Source organism: Mus musculus, chromosome 7, assembly GCF_000001635.26.
Source record: "Mus musculus strain C57BL/6J chromosome 7, GRCm38.p6 C57BL/6J".
NCBI lineage: Eukaryota > Metazoa > Chordata > Mammalia > Rodentia > Muridae > Mus > Mus musculus.
In genome coordinates this window covers 65,565,359-65,586,442 of record NC_000073.6, presented here as the reverse complement: position 1 = coordinate 65,586,442, position 21,084 = coordinate 65,565,359, and the positions used below count along the sequence as shown (strand labels likewise).

The 21,084-nt window shown below is 42.7% G+C and overlaps 1 long non-coding RNA gene across 1 annotated transcript in view; it reads right to left on the bottom strand.

The window, feature by feature from the left end:
- The window catches only part of BC046251 (cDNA sequence BC046251), a 37,317-nt gene extending 32,905 nt beyond the window's left edge, over nucleotides 1-4,412 (bottom strand). The window contains exon 1 of the long non-coding RNA NR_131060.1: nucleotides 4,228-4,412. This is a non-coding gene — a long non-coding RNA (cDNA sequence BC046251). The remainder of the gene's footprint in view (nucleotides 1-4,227) is intronic.
- Nucleotides 4,413-21,084: the final 16,672 nt, after the last annotated feature.

Here is a 21,084-nt window from a genome sequence, read left to right as displayed (position 1 = left end):
CACAGATGTGCGTACAAGTGACAGCCAGCAGTCTACCTGCATAGTCAAAGATGTGGTCAATATTGAAAATAGGTTCAACATTTGATTTCATAGCTTAGAAAGTCTGTTCTTGTCATAGTTTCCTGAACCATACAAGTACTTGTTGAATTGCCCTGTTTTTTTTTTTTTAATCCAAGACTCTATAAAATAGCTATATGCAGACGGTACTTAACACATACAGAACTAAGGCATTTAATACCAAGGCTACTTTTCATCTTAGTCTCTTATCTACATGGAGAGGTTTGTTGACCGAAGCTGAGAACTATTTCTGAATTGGTTGCTTTTCTTGTTGTTCTGACAAAACACCCGGGAGAACAACTTTCAACGAGGGAAGATTGATTCAATTTGGCTCATGGCTTCAGAGAGCACAGTCCAGGATCATGTGATCTGCATGCTAGGGCAGAACATCATGGTGTCAGAATGTACCAGACCATCTCTCAGGAGCCTCTCAACTCATAGTGGACAGGAAACTGAGAGCTGGAGGGAGGAGTTTGGGACGAGATACACCCTTTAAGAATACATCTATGGTCACCTACTTTAACCAGCCGTTCCACACCTCCTAATAGTTCCAGATCTTTCCAAAATAATATTATCATCCTGGGACCACACCTCAACACGAGCCTTTGGGAGGCATTTCATAGACAAGCAGTAACGCATGCTTTCTTTGGCAAGATGATAGGTTCATAATTCAAGCTGTGCATACTGATAGATCCTTTTAGTTGCCATTCAAATGTCCTGCTTCGTATCTCTAATAGCACAGGTAGGATTTTTCATCCCTTTCTGGTGGGTCTTGGTATTTTCTTCAGTGAGGTAGAAGGAGATGTAAAGGAAAATCTCCTATGTCCATTCAGAGGGATGTCCAGTAGAACACTCTGCTGACGTAAGCAGTAAGCATCCATCAGGAAGCCCCACCCAGAAAGGAATGACCTAATTACCTCCAAGCTGGACCCAAGCCAGTGGTCATGGAGAGAGCTAGTGAGGCTCAGTCAAGGGTTGATAGACTGTATGAAGGACAGTATTAGCAGTGGAGACATCTCCATTAGTGAGAGGGAGGAGAAGCTGGGTCTGCTAAGGGCAGTGCTGTGCAAGAATTGTTTCCGGCGTCAAATTAGAAGAGATCGTGGAATCAATACACAGGAAGTCAGGGGCATCACCAAGACCTGAAGTCATACCACTACACAAGGTTACCACATGCAGATCAAAGCCCACAGTGCACAAAGGACAGAAATAATGTATGCATCTAGTTTCAATCAGATAGGCTGTTACATTGAGTCCTCTTAGTTCGTTTGCTTTGTTGTTGCTGCTGCTGCTGCTAGCCATAGAAGGTACTTGAACAAGCCAGGGATTATACATATAATAGAACAAGAAATGTTTTGTATCATGCCAGGCAGGTTATCAGTAGACAGAAAATGTGTATGGATACACACAAACACATGGACACACACACACACGCACACGCACACACACACACACACACGAGTGCGCGTACTTGACACCCCGCCCCCTAATTTGTACAGCTGAGGTACAGAACCTCTTGATTGTGAATGTTCAAGTAGGGCAAGAGTACAATTGCAATGTCCAAGTATTTCCTGGTTCTCAGATGATTGCTGACAGCATCGTGGAGAGTCTCATCCAGAGAAGACAGTGTCACTGTGGCCCTGAATGATTGTCCAGCTTTCTAGGAGGCCCATGGAGGCTCAAAAAGAACTGCTATCTCATTACTTACTAGTTTCTCAAATATCAGTTGTGAAAGCCTGTGTGTGTGTTTGTGTGTGTGTGTGTGTGTGTGTATGTGTGTGTGTGTGTGTGTGTTTACCCCAATCAAGTGCTCACATTCAAGGCTAAAGGACAACTTTGGGTGTCAATATTTAACAGCCATGCATTCCTCATCTTGGTTATTTCGTTTTGTTTTCTGAGATAGGATCTCTCAGTGGTATGAAGCTCACCAAGTAGGCTAGGCTGGGTGAACAATGAATGAACCAGACCCACCTATTTCTGTCTCCCTAGTGCTGGGATCACCACACTTTTTTAATATGTGGTTTCTGGGGACCAAACATAAGTGTGGTAAGCACTTTACCAACTGAGCAGTCTCAGCCTTGTGAAAGTCTCCAGTCACAAGCTGATTTCATTAATTTGGGTGTTCTCTTCCTTCAAAAACGTGTTACCACTTTCTCTCTCCCTTGCAATGATAAGGCATTCATTCATGTTCTGTTTTGTTCTCATATCTATAAATGATTTTCATTAAGAATTTGATGAGTCCAAACTGTTAAGTTTCCTGTATCTTTCCCACCTAGTTCATCCTCTGCTGGGAAAAAGCCGTCCCCGAGGTACCACATGTGGTACATGAGACAGAAAGGCCACTCTTCCTACTGAGTGGATGAAACAAACACATGGGCAGAGCCAGATATATTCAGCTATATGATCAGCCCTCTATAGTTACAGGTTCTGTATCTATAGATTCCAGCATCCAAAGGTCAAAATGTTTGAAAAAAATTACAACTGGACTAAAGCTATGTAAATATTTTCTTGTCATCATTCTCTGAACAATACAATGTTTATGATTCAGCAACCATTTGCATAGCACTGACACTGCATAAAACATCACAGATCCCCTAGCAGTGACTTAAAATATACAGGACAATGTGCATGAGCTCTCTACAAATACTATATGTACCATCTCCTACAAAGGACCTCAGCATCTGCAGATTTTCATACTGGCTAGAGCTTCCAAACCTCATAGACACTAAAAAACTGATTGACAGAGGCTGCTGCCAATCAGGTGCAGATTCATATCCACTTACTTATATTAATAGAGGCAGACATCTCTCAAACATTATCAGGCATCTGGCATGCCATGACCCTCACAACAAATAGCGTTAACATTAACATTTCCCAGCAATCATGGCTATCAATGACATCTGTGTTTCTTCATGTCCCATTGGAAGTTATGCTTTCTCAGGTTGAGAACAGCTAGCTCTGACAAGTGTCTATGATATATTGAAAAATTATAATGCTATGTTGGCTTTTAGAGCAAGCATCACCATTTTTAAACTTCCAGTAACTTATTAGATGGTGCTGATCAAACTGGAATGGAGCCAACTTCTCTCTTACTAGCTCCAGGTCTCCAGGAGCCTTGGCCTTGTGTCCCCCGACCAGATCCTGAGAATTTGCTAGAAGTAGGAGATCTATCAAATCAGGAACTGTTCAATGTACACAGTGCAGTTTAAGACACAATGTTTCACAGAACAGCCTAGACCGTGCTGGCTGTTCATGTAGTTAGACCCCCCCTCCACCCCCCACCCCAGTGGCACAGATGCTCTGGATCCCAACTCTCACTGGGGATTTGATCTAATTTGAATTTTCCTACTGGAGTAAAAGTAGAAACTTCTCTACCAAAGACCTACCACATTCTTACCCCACATGGATTCCATCTTCTAATCACAAAACGCTAAGACTATTGGAGTATCTTACCCACCCCTGACAATCATTCACTGTAGTCAACAACAACCAAAGCCATTGCTTACGTTAGAGCAAATGCGTTCTAGTGAATGCTCCAGAGGTATGCTGTCTGGCACTGTCTTATCTGTTGTTATTTTATTTTTCTATCAAGTTTTCCTAGTCTATAGATAAGCCTACTTTGGGGATAGATGGCTTAGATGGTAAAGTGCTCTCTGTGCAAGCATGGAGAACTGAGCTCAGATTCCCAGCACCCACATAAAAATCTGGGCACAGAGGTACATGCCTGTCATTGTATCACTGGGGAAGCAGACACGGGGGCATCCCTGGAGCTTGCTGTCCATGTGATCTAGCTTAGTCCATGAGTCCCATTCAGTAAGGGGCCCTGCTTCAAAAAGTAAGATGAAGAAGTGACCATGGAAGATATTCAACATTGATTTCTGGCTTCCACATACAAGCTCATGCATGGACGCCCACCTCCACCATTTACTCATGTACACACATACACATACACATACACATACACATACACATACACATACACATACACATAAACACACACACACCCAAAAGTCCCACCTATTCCTCCAGCCCAATAATTTGTCCATGGCTTTCTTTACTGACGGAACCAATTGAGGAACAGGACCTTAGCATCAGAACCGCTCCTTCACATATATGCACGCACGCACACACACACACACACACACATCTTAGTTTGTGACAACCATTTACCTTGTGTTCTGTCCTTCTAAAGGGAAGAAGTGAATCAGGGATTGTGCCTCAGAACTGCCAACAGAGATCAAGATAACGAGCGGCTTGTGCTGACCCAGGTCGTTGCCAGCTGCCTCTGGGAGACATCAGGAGCATCAACAGCTCTCCTCTGTCTGCAGCTGGCTCAGCTGTGCGCTCACACCAACAGTCCATCCAAAACTCCCTGCATGTGAGCTGCCTGTGCCCCACAGAGCATCGCTGCCTGCCTAGCTCTGCAGGCTGAACTCTCGTCCATCCAGAAACTAGCAAATACTTCCCACATGTCAGCAAAGAACGTGATAGGTAATCCAGCAAACTCAGCTAGAGTTTATCTTTATGTATGTGTGTATGTATGTATGTATGTATGTATGTATGCATGTTTGTATGTGTTTATGAATTTATGGTTCCTGGAACATAGATCTTTCAGTCACATTTAGATTACATGTGCACTTGTTTTTCCTCTGTAGAAGGGGTTGGACCCAAGAACTGCTTAGTTTCTTAAATTTTTGTTTTGCTCTGCTTGGACATAAACTCTCAGGGTTCAGGCCTGAAACCCTCTGTGTAGCCCAAACTGCCCTTGAGTTTGTGACCCTTCTAACTCAGCCTCTTGGGAGCTGGCAGCACAATTTGCCACTGTGCCTGGTATGGCTCCTCTCCCCCTTTTAATGTGAGCTACTTTTCTTGTAACAAACACTGGACAAAAGCAACTTAAGAAGGAAGGGCTTATTTGGTCTCATGGTTTACGACACCGTCCATCGTAGCAACAAGAGCATGTCGGCTGTGCTTCACAGTCGGAAAGCATGTGTGTGTGTGTGTGTGTGTGTGTGTGTGTGTGTGTACATACTCTCTCTCAGATCGTTTCCCCCTTTATATCCGTTCCAGGACTCCAGCCCAACAAATGGAGCCATTCACACACAGATGGGTCTCCCTGCCTCAGTTAAACCTCTCTTGAAAGACCCTCAGACATACTCAGAATTGTGTTTCCTAGGTGATTCTAAACCCTGTCTCACTGACAAGATGATCCATCATAAGCACGTGATGTAAAGGGTCTCATTCAGCCACCTGAAGTGTTCAGCTCAGGGCTGTTTAGTGTATTTGCCTGGAGATGTCGTAATTCCACTCCCGCTTCTATCTTCATTACATATCCAGGGGAATTGGAAGTCTTCTTGAATTACTTCTTTGTGTTCAGCCAGGATGCATTTGATTTATCTAATTTTGAAGACCATGTGCCATTTGTGTGATAATATGCAGAAATATCTGAAACTGGCCAAACTAAATTCACAAAGGGACTATTTTTAACTCATTAATAACCCATGTGATGCCTTTATTATTATAAACACATATCATTTTCTCCTACACACTGTTTTTTCACTAAGAGTTGAGGCACGTATAATACAAACAGAAGAAGAATGTCTTTAATTACATGTGTGGTACTCCTCATAAATTCAGAGCAACCTATTTTAATGTTAACATTATACAAAAATGAATATTTTAAAAGTTAAATATAGGTGACATAAATACTATATTCTTTCCATGGGCATACAAGCTCATTTCTATTTATAAAACTTAAGCACACATACACATTTTAAAGCTGCCTGACTTCGATAGGAGGCTAGTATTTGGAGGCAAAAGACCAAAAATATTGGCACCAAAAAAATTGCTGTCAGGAAAATTGGGGGTTGTTGACTTAATAACACAAGTCATAATTGAGGTTGCCTCTGGCCCTTGTTGTGGCTGATAAAGTTGATAAGGCTATGATTAAGATCCCATTCTTTTTATTGGTCATAGTCTTTTCCTTATTCTTATCTTTTTATAGCCACCTTCCCCAGACAGTAAAAGCCTCACCCTAATTTGGGATCTCTGTCACCTTTTTTTTTTTTTTAAACATAAGCACCACCCACAGGGGAAGTGAATTTTCAACAAGTTACTTATAGATACTTTCTCCCTCCTTTTCATTTGGACACAGTAAGCAAAAAAAGAGCTTGTTGCATCTGGAAACTTTTTTGTCAGTTATGAACATAAAACTGGCCTCAGTTTCTCCAAGAATCTGTATGTTATTCTTCCCCAGGTCTATACCTACTTGCTACCAACCATAAAGGACCGCTATACTTGGAAAACTCTTGAAAATAGTAACTGAGTTATGAAAAGTTGAGACAAGCTAAATTCCAAGCACTGGACTTCCAATAGGACCAAACCAATGGCTGATCCAGGTAAATGGTTAGTCAGCTTTCCATTACTGTGACAAAACACTGTGAGAGAATCACCTTAAAAGGAAGAAAGGTTTATTGTGACTCATGGTTCCATCAACTTCCAACAGCATCATGAGCTGGGGATATTCAAGACTCAAACCTAGCAATTAAATATTTAACACTTTCAGTCATGTATTACACATCTTGCTTTCTTACTAAACTCTGAGGAAAATTCATTCTGAAATTATGTTTTACAAACACATATTCCTGGAAACCATCCCTCTACCTAGAATATAGGTAAAAAGTTGGCCAGTCTTGAGCCTAGAATCAAGAGTATCTTAAAAGACCTGGCCTGGCATTTGGCTTCAGTAGATGAAGAGCTTGCTGCCAAGACTGGGGACCTGAGTTCAATCCCCAAGACTCACATGGTGGAAGTAGAGAACCAATTCCTGCAAACTGTGCTCTGGCTTCTTCCTGCAAATAAGTAAATGAATATAATTTTTAAAAAAATGTAAAATAACATCTTAAAATATCTGAATCTAAATGAGTATTGTGCTTAGAAGGAGGGTGTCTTTCACTCCAGTGGCTCCTGAAGGCAGATGTTTAAACTTGGGAAAGAGACACAAGGAGACGGGTGTATGACCATTGGAGGAGTCACAGGGGGGCAGATATTTAACCATGGGAAGGAGTTACAGGGAGACAGGTGTTTGACCATGAGAGGAGTTACAGGGGGAAGATGTTTGATTATGAGGATCAGTCACTGGGGCAGCATTCAGCTACACACAATAAATATGCCTAGAATTTAGAGCTGTTTAAGAATGAACCTGGTTTCCTGTTTCGGTGATTCACCACTTAAAATACTCAACCAAATGAGATTGAGGGTGTCTTAGTGATCACACATTTATTAACCTAGAAACTCAAGGCCCTGGATTCCATTCCCAGAAAACACACACACACACACACACACACACACACACACACACACACACAGAAAAACAGAGCCTGAGTTCAAACAAAGGTAAAAACTGTACAGAAACTACCAAAGAATGGATTTTAAAAACCAAACAAAGAAACAAAAGTGGCACCTTTAAACAATGAAGCATTACTCAGCTGTTAAAACAAATAAATAAAGACATAATGAAAATTTCTGGCAAATGAATGGAATTAGAAAAGATCATCCAGAGCGAGGTAACCCAGATCCAGAGAGACAAAACACAGCATATACTCACTTATAAGTGGATATTAGCCATAAAATATGGTCATGCTAGAATTCACAGACTCAGAGAGGCTAGAAACAGGGAGAGCTTAATGGGGGTGGGGGTGGGGGTGCAAAGATCTCCCTGGGAAGGGGAAATATAATAGGTTTCCTTGGTGGACTGGGGGCTGGTGGGGATGGAAACTGGAGGGATCAGTTCGGGGTTATGGAGAGAGAGAGATAGAGAGAGAGAGAGAGAGAGAGAGAGAGAGAGAGAGAGAGAGAGAGAATACTGTCAGAGACGACTGGAATGGGGGCATTTTGAGGGTAAGCTAGAAATCTAATGCAATGGAAACACCATGGAATATGTGGGTGACACTAGCAAAGACTCCTAGTGTTGCGGGACAAGAAGGCTGAACCAGCCATCTTCTGTAACCAGGCAAGGCCTCGAGTGGAGGGGTTGGGAAAAGAATTCAGCCACGAAACCTCCATCCTACAGTTTATCACACCTGCAGGATCTGCGGTACCAGCGCCTAGCTTAATTGTCACCGGAAAAACTTCATCCAGCAACCAATGGAAGCCGATGCAGAGTCCTTCAGCCAGATATTAGACAGTGCCCTGGAGTCCTGAAGAGGAAAGGGAGCAAGGAGACCGGAGGACCCATAGGGGTCAAGGACACCACGAGCCCAATAAAGTCTTGTTTTTGCCCTTTCCCGTTGTTTTTAGATAGTGCTAAAGAAAAGCAACAGTTTATGCAAGAATTGACAAGATAACAGAAGGGGGTTACAGAAGAGCCCTTTAAGAAAGACCAGATACAGACAGGCAGAGGTTTCAGTGCTCCTAAAAGGAGTACTATGTAACTTTTTTACATAGTTCGTAAAAGAAAATACTGAAAACTAAAATTGAGATAAATGCCGCTATTAAGGACAAAAATAGGGCCGGATGGAAAGGAGGCTGAGCCTGTCCGAGCTCACTACCCACAGACGTGAGATAATTGCTTCCCTCTGGTCATTAATTTCTGTAGCTCAAGGGCTGACTAAGAACCAAGTGGGAGTGGAGTGTTCTTTAAAGTCCTTGGCTCACACGCTTTTATTTTAATCATACAATTTAAATTATAACATTTAAAGCGAGTTACTGTTGTATAATTTGGGCATATTTATAATTTTGATATATTTGTATCCATACATATAAAATGCCTTGTGCCATATAGACAAAACTGTTGAAACGTTGCCAGAATGATCCCTGGCATTGCAAAACACAAGCATAAATTATAAACCAGACGATGAATAAATTGCACCACGCACAAATACACAACATCTACTGATCAGAGAGAGGCTTGCAGAAGCGACAAGTCCTCGTAAACAGACAGAGTGCACTTGCCCCATGCGGAAGCATCAGGGGACTAGTCCGGAATGCGTGCCTGTCAGAAGGCAATAAGCAACCAACAGATCCACAGGAGAGGAGACAGTAGCAGCTCAGTTCTCCCCCTCAGGCAGGAAAAAGCAAGCTACAGGGACACCGTGTCATAATCCTCACACTGGCGCCAGCCCTGTCCTGTCAAGTGCCAGCAGCCTGCGGAGCACAGTGTGCAGGCTTCCTCCCATAGACAGGGGCTTTGTAGAGCGCAATCAGAGACTTTCAAGTCAGAGATGTGTATAGGTCACCCCCGGGCGTTATACCCCAAGATCTACAGGGAAGGCCTTTGTACTTGGGTAAACATTTAAAAATAATTAAAGAGAGGAAGAAAAAAAAAGCATAACCATGAGTCTGTTTCTGAAAATTAAAAAAAAAAAAAAAAAAAAAACAAACAAACAAAAAAAAAACTAAATTGCCCCTAATCTGAGTTGGGATGCATCTATTCCTAACAGGCTTCAATCTTTTTTGTTGTTGTTGTTTTAAAGATTTTATTTAATTTATTTTATGTATATGAGTATACTGTAGCTGTCTTCAGACACACGAGAAGAGGGCATGAGATCTCATTATGGATGGTTTTGAGCCACCATATGGTTGCTGGGAATTGAACTCAGGACCTCTAGAAGGGCAGTCAGTGCTCTTAACCACTGAGCCATCTCACCAGCACCCAACAGGCTTCAGTCTTATGTGTTTGTTTATTTATTCAGGGACAAGGTCTCATGTAGCTCAGGCTAGACTCAAACATGCTATGTAACTGAAGATGACATCACACTTCTGATCTTCCTGCCTCCTCCTCCTCCTACCAAGTGCTGGGCTTATAGACAGACAGATGCCACCATGCCTGGTTTATTTGCTGGGCTTATAGACAGACAGGTGCCACCATGCCTGGTTTATTTGCTGGGCTTATAGACAGACATGTGTCACCATGCCTAGCTCTATGCAGAGCTGGCGATCATACCCAGGAATGTTAGGCAAGCATCTACCACCTAAGCTGCCCCCTAGCCCCGATCTTTAGACTTGCTGCAAGGAGCAAAAACCTTGTTAAGAAACCCCTCCCATTATGTCTACACAGTTCTAGTTTCTTCTCCTGAGAAATGGAAATCTCCATTTGTTTCCACAAGAGGAAGGCTGGGCCCCTGGGTGCCCCTGAGTCCTGCCATGGTGGAGACAGCCCAGGATTTATGGACTGTCATCACTACTAAGGCATCCTTTTGCCTTTGGCTGAATGAAGGGATAGGTCCTATTCCTCAATTTCCTGAGTATTCTTTCCACCAAGAGCCTGGGTCTCTAATGTCTCTACACTAGATACAGAAGAGTCAACAGTTGCAAACTCAGAGATTTACAAATAAACCTGGTGGGGCATCTGAGTGCCTAAAACAATCTCATGTCCATCAGTGAGAAACAAACGACATAATGGAAGAATTATCATGAGACAAATAGCGAGCTCACCAAAAAAATTGAGAACTAAGTTTTAATTCTTCCAATAATCACCAAAAAAACACACAATGTTTCTACATGGGAAGCAGTGTCCACTGTGGCCAAGCGGGAGAGGCTGCTGCCATCCTAGAGAAGTCTTTAGAGCTCAGCCATGTGCTGCTGTAATCCCAGCTGCTCCAGAAGCCGAGGTAGGAGAATCACATGTTCAAGGCCAGCCTGGGTAGTTCAGTGAAACTGTGCCATTAAAAAAAAAAAAAAAAGTATTTTTAAGTCTGGGTGTGGTGGGGGCAGAGGCCGATGAATCTCTGTGAGTTCAAGATCAGCCTGGTTTACAAAATGAGTGCCAGGACAACCAGAGCTACATAGAGATCCACACATTTTTGAGACTACTGTATTCAAAAACAAACAAAACACTAACAATAGCAACAACAACAATAATAATAATTTTAAAATATAAAAATGTCATGGGGTGGAGCTCAGTGGTAAAGCATTTGCCTGACACATGTAAAACTTTGGGTTTGGTTCTTAGCTCTTCTTCACTTCCTAAGTGACCTCCAGTCACTGGAGGTCACTTTTTATAATAGTTTGTATCCAAATAGGATGACCACCGTATGTTTGAATGCTTTGACCGTAGGGAGTGGCACTATTAGGTGGTATAACCTTGTTGGAGAAGATGTATCATTATGGGAAGGGGGGGGGGTGCTTTGAGGTCTCCTATGCTCAAGCTATGCCCAGTGTGGCACACAGTCTTCTGCTGCTGCCTGCAGATCAAGATGTAGAACTCTCAGCTCCTTCTCCAGCACCATGTCTGCCTGCACGCTGCCATGTTTCCCACCATGACAATAATAGAATAAACCTCAAAAACTGGAAGCCAGCCCCATTACCTGTTTTTCTTCTAGAAAAGTTGTCATGATCATGGTGTGTCTTCACAGCCATGGAAACCCTAATTAAGACAGTATCCAAATCCCAAGCGTTTGTTGTTTGTCTATTTCAATTTTCTTGTTAGTTCATTGGATACTTTGTATCATTAACATTCAGTTCAACAACAGAGTATGATTTTTTTTATACTGGCCATTTGGCTTGCTTTGAAATTACTGCTGTATTGTACATAACTTCAATCTTTCGAGTGAACAAAAGGCTCTGGGCTATTTGTTTAAGTTTAAAGGCAGTGTTAAGGGCTGGCGAGTTGGCTTGGTAGGTAAGGGGCTTGCTGCCAATCCTGATGACCTCAGTTTGATCCTTGGTATCCACTTAGTAGAAGGATAGAACTGACTTCCTCAACTTTATTCTTTGACCTTCACATAAAAGGTGTGGTGCATGTGTGGTGCCCCTTATGAAACAGGTCAACACAATGTAAAAGCAGTGTTAAAATGGAAACACTGAAAGTTTAATACTGAACAGGGTTCCAATATGTTTGCAACATGCATTTATATGTGCTCAGACAGGATAGCTTCCTATGTAATAAGTTCAAGAATATTTCCAAATAATTAAAATAAACAATTCCCATAATAAATAAATAAGTATAAATGCCCCACACTTAGGCACACGATGTGCACTAACTGGACTTGGTGAGTTATAAACAAAAAAGACATGAAGTTGATTGCGGGGCTTTTTGGTGACACAGAGAGAGTGGGAGGAGAGAAATGGCAAGTGTATGTGATCATATTCCATTAGAGATACATGCATGAAACTCATATGAACAGATAGATAAGATTGACTAGGAATTACAGAGATGACCATCAGCAGTTATGGTTTTTTGGTTGTTTTTTTTTTAAGCTTGGAATGGTAATCTATTTCTCTAAAAGAACCTCATCAGCCATGAGAATTTAACAGTGGGTAGCATAATCTACTATATTAATCAAATTTCAAGAATTTCTGTAGGCTCATATATCTAAATGTTTCTCTTTCCATCTCTGCCTCATGCTAGTGGATCAGATGGAAGCTCTCAGCTAGCCCTCTAACACCTGCCTTCCTGCCTCCTGCTATAACCCAGCCATGTATGAGGGACTCATCCTCTGAAACTTTAAGCAAGCCCCCATGTTGTAGAAGACATAGGGACTTTAGACCAGAAGAGTGGTCATCCACTCGGAGCTTAATGGGAGGGCTATGGAGAACCAGCCCGGGGGGTTTCAGAGGAACAACATTAGCACCTGAGCTAGAGACTCTTCTTCCCCTTCTTCTTCTTCAACATTTATTTACTTTATATAATATCCCATTACAGATGGTTATGAGTCACCATGTGGTTGCTGGGAATTGAACTCAGGACCTCAGGAAGAGCAGACAGTGCTCTTAACCACTAATCTATCTCTCCAGCCCCCTAGAGACCATTCTTAACTGATAAAGGACAAGGCTGCCTTTGCCCTAGTCCTAAGAATCTGCCTGAGGCTGATTTGATGAGTTTTGAACTAGTTTTGTTGGCAAAGGAGATTTGCAGACAGTGTGATGTTGATCTGTCCTGTGGCTATAAGTCGGCTCATGCAGGTCTATCATGAAAATAAGCAGCAAACCAAGGAGAAAGGAAGGGAAGGGAAGGGAAGGGAAGGGAAGGGAAGGGAAGGGAAGGGAAGGGAAGGGAAGGGAAGGGAAGGGAAGAAGGAAGAAAGCAAGAAAGCAAGCAAGCAAGCAAGCAAGCAAGAAAGAAAGAAAGAAAGAAAGAAAGAAAGAAAGAGAGGAAAGAAAGAGAGAGAAAGAGGAAAGTAAAAAAGAAATGCCAAGTGTACAGTCTGAGGAGAAAAAGATCACCAGGGAACATTCTGCTAGAGCCAAGCCCCATGCTGAAAGAGATACCTTTAAATAAAGGCCTGGTGTGAATTGGAATAAAGGAATGTTGGGTCTCAGGCCAAGAGCCCACCCAGCTAATCCTGAAACCTGCTAAAAGAAAAAAAAAAAAAAAAGGCCTAAAACATTATCTGTTCCTAAAGAGCAACAACACACCAAAATTTATGCAAATGTATTCCAATAAGAGCAATGAGGGGGCCAGACTCTATCTCAAGCTGGCAGCGGGACTTGGCAGCTTCCCCTAGGTGCTTCTGGCTTTAGAGCCCTGAAGGATACAGTCGGGAAACTGTGGCACTCCCTCTGTGGTTAAGGAAAGCTATGGAGGCCAGGAGGGTGGCAGAGGAGTCCCCGCCTGGGGGCTTGGAGAAGCGGTTGTGAAGCTGCTGTGTTGGGGACCCCGGGATGTTGGATGCACCAGAGCCATGGGATGTTTGCCAGGGAGAGGTGCACAGAGGGAGAGGAGTAAGCCCAGAGAGAGTTGTGTGTTGCAGTCAGCGAAGCTGGAAAGGCTGGGCCGCCTAAGCCCTTTGACATCAAACCTAGAGTTACAGAATTTGGAGTTTTTCCCTGCTGGGTTTCAGTTTTGCTTTGGTCAAATATTTTCTCACTAAATTTCCTTTCCTTCCTTTTGAAATGTAAATGTATAGTCTGTGCCACTGTGTGTTGGAATTTTGTAATTTGCTTTCGATTATACAGTGTTTCAATGAAGAGATTGCCTTGAGTCTCAGAAGAGACCTTGGACTTTGAAGCAGTGCTGAGATGGAAAGAGAATGGTGACTTTTGAGGTTGGACTAAGTATAATTTGCACTGAGATATGGCCACAAACCTGTGATGACCAGAGAGTGGAGTGTGATGGTTTGAATGAGAATGGCCTCCATAGTTTCATATGTTTGCATGGTTTGGTTCATAGTTAGTGGAACTGTTTGGAAAGGCTTTGTTGGAGAAGGTGTGTCACATGGTGTCGACTTCGAGGTTACAGAGGCCCACACCATTCCCAGTTAGCTCTCTGTGAGACCTGATGTAAGCTCCCAGGTCTTTCTCTAACACCATGCCTGCCCATCTGCTGCTGTACTTTCTGCCATGTCAGAGACTCACTTCCTAAACTGTAAGCAAGTCCCCAGGGCAATGCTTTCTCTCTATAACTTGCCTTGGTCATGGAGCTTTGTTAGAGCCAATGAATAGTAACAAGAAGAAAAGGCAGAATCCATCTATATTTTTATGTATTTCCAGGCAGAGCACAGTAAGATACTTCCCAGTAAAGCAATGGAAGTTATGAAACCAATGAGGTCTCCCAGAAAAGCAGATAAACTCTGTCTCTAAAGGAGAAGACATCAAACCAAAGAACACTGTCACTGTGTCCAAAAACAGAGGGTCAGCGAGATGGCTCAGCAGCTAAGGGTGCTTGCTGCCAAGCTGGGTGTCCTGAGCTAGATCCCCCAAACCACCTGGTAGATAGAGAGAACTGACTCCAGAAAGTTGTCCTCTGAAAGCCTTGTCTGGCCTCAGTGGGAGAGGATGTGCCTAGTCCCGACAAGGGACTTGTAGTGCCAGGAGGCAAGGAGTGTGTGGGGGTGTGACACCTAGAGGGGGACTGATCAAAGGGGAAGGCAAAATGGGGGGAGGACTTACGTGAGGGGGTACTATGAGGAGAGGAAGGGCTGGTATTGGGTTTTAAAGGAAATCAATAAATTGAAGAAGAAGAAGAAGAAGAAGAAGAAGAAGAAGAAGAAGAAGAAGAAGAAGAAGAGGAAGAGGAGGAGGAGGAGGAGGAGGAGGAGGAGGAGGAGGAGGAGGGAAGGGGCTGAGCTGCAATTCTAGTGGTCCTGAGTTCAATTCCCAGCAACCACATGGTGGCTCACAACCATCTGTAATGAGATCTGACTCTGGTGTGTCTAAAGACAGCGACAGGGTACTCACATACATAAAATAAATAAATCTTTAAAAAATTAAAATATTTTTTTAAATAAGAAGGAAAGTTGTCCTCTGACCTCCAATACGTGGATCTGTGCACACACAGAAACATACAAACATACACACAACACAAAATATAATAGGTGTAAAAAAATAAAAAGGCACAGGGCAGAATATTTCCAAGAGACCTGAAAAACTAGCCTTTATGTTGGGCTAAAGATATAGTTCAATGGCAGAGGCTCAAGCTTAAAAACTTTTCCATAGACTTGTTTGGTACTGTGAATTGTGACATAAACTGAAAGAGAGATGGGGGATGGGCTAGAAATAAATAATTCAGAGCCATCTAATACAAGTACTGTTGGATTTCTGGGCAGGAACCCAGGACACACACCCACATCCCTGCTGTTGGCAACATGCAGAGGCCGTGTGGTCATATGCTGTATTCTACTGAAAGAAATAAAGAAGAAGAAGTACTTTTGCTCTTTGTGGGTCATCTAGTGGGGATGCTTTCTGACATATGAACTGGAACTTCGTTATGTTATCTTCATTGATATCGGATAACTTTAAGATATAGGAATGGACGTCTGTCAGCAAGAATGCTCTGAGACCTATCAAGAAGCAAGCCGTACTGCCGTTCAGGTCTACTACAAGGCTGTTTGCCATCACTTTTCCTTGATTCTGCGAATTACAAGTGTTTGCTCCAGTCCCCAATAAAGATTGTCGCTGTCTTCAAAGGATTGACGTGGGGAACAAATTATTGCTTCTTGGATCTACTAAGTGAGGGCAGCCTTGCACCGTCTGTATGGCAGAGGCAGGAGAGGATACTTACAGGTGTGAGTGTCTCTTCCTGCTGTGGTAATACAAAGTCTTGGCCAAAGCAACTCCAGGAAGGATGATTTTATTTGTGTTCACTGTTTACTCCTGGTGGAAGTCATGATAGCAGGAGCCTGGGACAGCTAGCTGGTCGCATTGTGCTCCCAGCCAAGAAGCAGAGGTGCTCAGCTAGCTTTCCACTTTGTGCAGTCAGAGGCCCCAGTGCCTCTTTTCCCCTTTTTAAAAGTGTTCCTCCCACTTTTAGGATGGATCAATCCTCTCTGGCTTCAACTAATCAAGGTAATCCCTCACAGCCATTCCCGGGGGCTGATGTAAGGTAGATAACCCCTCACAGGTGTTCCCCCCAGGTGATTCTCCTCTGCCAAGTTGACGATCAACAGTAACCATCACATAGGGCATTTCTACATTATTTGTTTTAGAACACAGCTCATTGGCTGAGCAGAAATCTTAAACTGCAAGCCCTTTCCCGTTGGTTAGTTAACTGGGCTCTCTCAGGCAGCAAATGCTGCTGGAGGTAGGGTTATTAACCTCAATGATGTCTCCAAGACTACAGGAATATCCATGATTTTAAGCCTTAGTGTGAATACATACAACTCTCTCTCAATCTCTGTATTTAGAAAGTCTGAGTCTCTCTCTCTCTCTCTCTCTCTCTCTCTCTCTCTCTCTCTCTCTCTCTCTCTCTCTCTCTCTCTCTCTCTCTCTCTCTGAGACAGGGTTTCTTTGTATAGTCCTATCTATCCTGGAACTCACTCTGTAGACCAGGCTGGCCTCGAACTCAGAAATCCGCCTACCTCTGCCTCCTAAGTGCTGAGATTAAAGGCGTGTGCCACCACTACCTCACAGAAGGTCTAAGTCTAAATAACCCCATTTTCTTCCACAGAAGCAAACATTGACAGCCAGACACCACTCAAGGGGAGCGAGATTGGGCTTTATGTTTCAGAGGAGGGTGCACATGGCATCCCAGAACACACGTCCCCAACTTAAATCAGAGTTTTAAGATGTGCAATGAATCCCAGAATTTCTAATTCAACTTTATTTTTGGAGCAGTGCATTAATTGGATAACCTGATAATAGGCTGTGTCCCAAAATGTGGAAATCCCTGCTTCAAATTGTAGCTATTTCTTTACCTCATGAGCCGGAGTGAGTGTCTACGAAGGACACAAGTACAGGCACACTTAACTCAGTCTCTTACCTGCTTTCCCAAATGCTACTACTTAATTTTTATCATTTTTTAATGTTCTTATGCTATTTTCTATCGTAGGTGCATTGTGTTCCGTAGACCCAATCAATGCTATAAGTTAGTTATTAAACATTAAATTTAATAAAAGACTATGTACAATATAATTACTATTAGACTCTTGCCATCCCTGTAATAAATACCCCATTTAAACAATTTGTAGGAAGGAAAGGTTAGACAATACTGTAGCTAATGCTGTACTGTAGCTAATGCGGAGCTCACTGCTCTCTTACAGTGCACCCAATAAATTATTCTTACAATCAAAAGATGAAAATGAAACCAAGTTCTATTTTAGTTGTCACTTCTAGGGATTTGAGTTCATGGTCCCCATTGCTGCCTTTTTCTTTTCTTTTCTTTTCTTTTCTTTTCTTTTCTTTTCTTTTCTTTTTCTTTTTTCTTTTTAAGACAGAGTTTCTCTGTGTAGCATTGGCTGTCCTAGAACTCACTCTGTAACCCAGGCTAGCCTTGAACTCGGAGATCTGCCTGCCTCTGACTCTCCAGTGCTAGTATGCCACCACCACTTGGCTAGAGAGGAAGCCTTTAATACACAGCCTTTGGGAATATCTGTGCAAGGATAATTCAAGGATTCATTACTGCAGATAGAAATGTTCAACTACACCCAAAGCAAAACTACAGAGACTGCTAAGTCTCTAAACCATGGCCAGCTGAAGGAAAGGAGCCCACACATCAAAGCTTAGCAGATTTTCTCCGGAGTTCTGGGCTCTTTCTGCTTCAGCCATGTTCAGCTACCTACAGCAGTCCCTGCTTGTTGTGTCTCATTCCCTTACTCCAGGCTAGCTTCCTACCTGCCACAATCTCAGGCAGGGTTGCTCAGTGGTCAGCTCCCAAGCCTCAGTGTGACTTCACTTTGACCATACCCAGTTTGGAATTATTCCCTGAGAATTTCCAGGCAATGCTTCTTTGTCTCTGAGCACATCACTGCCAATAAGGAGCCTGTGCTCTTTGGATTCTTATTCTCTGCTAGTTAGGGACTGTTAGGACTCCCTTCGTCTTGGGAGGGCTGTGGTTTCTTTCTTTGGTTGAGAGTCTGTCTGTATCTGTCCTGTTCTCGGACTGTGCATTCTCGTTATCTGAACACCATTTTCCTCCAGACATGGAGACCTAGGATCCTGTTTTCATTTCTCCACGTATTCATTTCCCATTGGATTTGTTTCAGCAACACTGTTTAATAGTCACTGAGTATAAAGAATCTATGCTGTCTCTTAACTTCTCTCTGATAATTGGATTTTCCTATTGAAAATATTTTAAGAGAGAAAGACAGTGTACGTGTGTGCGAGTGTGCATGAGTGTTTGTGTGTGTTTGTGTGTGTATGGGTGTGTGCGTGCGTGTTTGTGTGTGCGTGTGTGGGGGTTGTGCATGTGGAGGTTGAGAACAACTGGCCTGAGTTAGTTCCTTCCTCTCACATGTGTGACTGAACTCGGGTTGTCAGGTCCGGCAGCACACGCCCTTATCCACTGAGCTCTCTCCCCGGCACCATCTTTCCTCTTCAGTAGGTTTATTCTAGTTTGGTTTTAGCAACTGCCATTCAATCCAGCCACTGAACTTTTTATTTGGCAATCATGTTACTTGGTAGAAAGTTTCTCTTGCTTTCCAGTTGAGCCTTCTTCTTTTTTTTTTTTAATTTTTTATTAGGTATTTTCTTCATTTACATTTCCAGTGCTATCCCAAAAGTCCCCCATACCCTCCCCCACACACTCCCCTACCCACCCACTCCCACTTCTTGGCCCTGGCATTCCTCTATACTGAGGCATATGAAGTTTGCACGACCAATGGGCCTCTCTTTCCACTGATGGCCAACTAGGCCATCTTCGGATACATATACAGCTAGAGACACCAGCTCCGGGGGATACTGATTAGTTCATATTGTTGTTCCACCTATAGGGTTGCAGATCCCTTTAGGTCCTTGGGTACTCTCTCTAGCTCCTCCATTGGGGGCCCTGTGATCCATCCAATAGCTGACTGTGAGCATCCACTTATGTTTGCTAGGCCCCGGCCTAGTCTCACAAGAGACAGCTATATCAGGGTCCTTTCAGCAAACGCTTGCTAGTGTATGCAAAGGTGTCATCATTTGGAGGCTAATTATGGGATGGATCCCTGGATATGGCAGTCTCTAGATGGTCCATCCTTTTGTCTCAGCTCCAAACTTTGTCTCTGTAACTACTTCCATGGGTGATTGTTTCCAATTCTAAGAAGGGGCAAAGTGTCCATACTTTGATCTTTGTTCTTCTTCAGTTTCATGTGTTTTGCAAATTGTACCTTATATTTCGCTATACTAAGTTTCTGGGCTAATATCCACTTATCAGTGAGTACATATCATTTGAGTTCTTTTGTGATTGGGTTACCTCACTCAGGATAATGCCCTCCAGGTCCAACCATTTGCCTAGGAATTTCATAAATTCATTTTTTAAATAGCTGAGTAGTACTCCATTGTGTAAATGTACCACATTTTTTGTATCCATTCCTGTGTTGAGGGGCATCTGGGTTCTTTCCAGCTTCTGGCTATTATAATAAGGCTGCTATGAACATAGTGGAGCATGTTCCTTTCTTACTAGTTGGAACATCTTCTGGATATATGCCCAGGAGAGGTATTTCGGGATCCTCCGGTAGTACCATGTCCAATTTTCTGAGGAACCGCCAGGCTGATTTCCAGAGTGGTTGTACAAGCTTGCAATCCCACCAACAATGGAGGAGTGTTCCTTTTTCTCCACATCCTCTCCAGCATCTGCTGTCACCTGAATTTTTGATCTGAGCCATTCTGACTGGTGTGAGATGGAATCTCAGGGTTGTTTTGATTTGTATTTCTCTGATAATTAAGGATGTTGAACATTTTTTCAGGTACTTCTCAGCCATTCGGTATTCCTAGGGTGAGAATTCTTTGTTTAGCTCTGAGCCCCATCTTTTAAGAAGGTTATTTGATTTTCTGGAATCCACCCTCTTGAATTCTTTATATATATTGGATATTAGTTCCCTGTCTTATTTAAGATAGGTAAAGATCCTTTCCCAATCTGTTGGTGGCCTTTTTGTCTTATTGATGGTGTCTTTTGCCTTGCAGAAGCTTTGCAGTTTCATGAGGTCCCATTTGTCAATCCTCGATCTTACAGCACAAGCCATTGCTGTTCTATTCAGGATTTTTTCCCCTGTGCCCATATCTTCGAGGCTTTTCCCCACTTTCTCCTCTATAAGTTTCAGTGTCTCTGGTTTTATGTGAAGTTCCTTGATCCACTTAGATTTGACCTTAGTACAAGGAGATAGGAATGGATCAATTCGCATTCTTCTACATGATAACAACCAGTTGTGCCAGCACCATTTGTTGAAAATGCTGTCTTTCTTCCACTGGATGGTTTTAGCTCCCTTGTCCAAGATCAAGTGACCATAGGTGTGTAGGTTCATTTCTGGGTCTTCAATTCTATTCCATTGGTCTACTTGTCTGTCACTATACCAGTACCATGCAGTTTTTATCACAATTTCTCTGTAGTAAAGCTTTAGGTCAGGCATGGTGATTCCACCAGAGGTACTTTTATCCTTGAGAAGAGTTTTTGCTATCCTAGGTTTTTTGTTATTCCAGATAAATTTGCAGATTGCTCTTTCTAATTCGTTGAAGAATTGAGTTGGAATTTTGATGGGGATTGCATTGAATCTGTAGATTGCTTTTGGCAAGATAGCCATTTTTACAATGTTGATCCTGCCAATCCATGAGCATGGGAGATCGTTCCATATTCTGAGATCTTCTTTAATTTCTTTCTTCAGAGACTTGAAGTTTTTAATCATACAAATCTTTCACTTCCTTAGTTAGAGTCACACCAAGATATTTTATGCTTTTGTG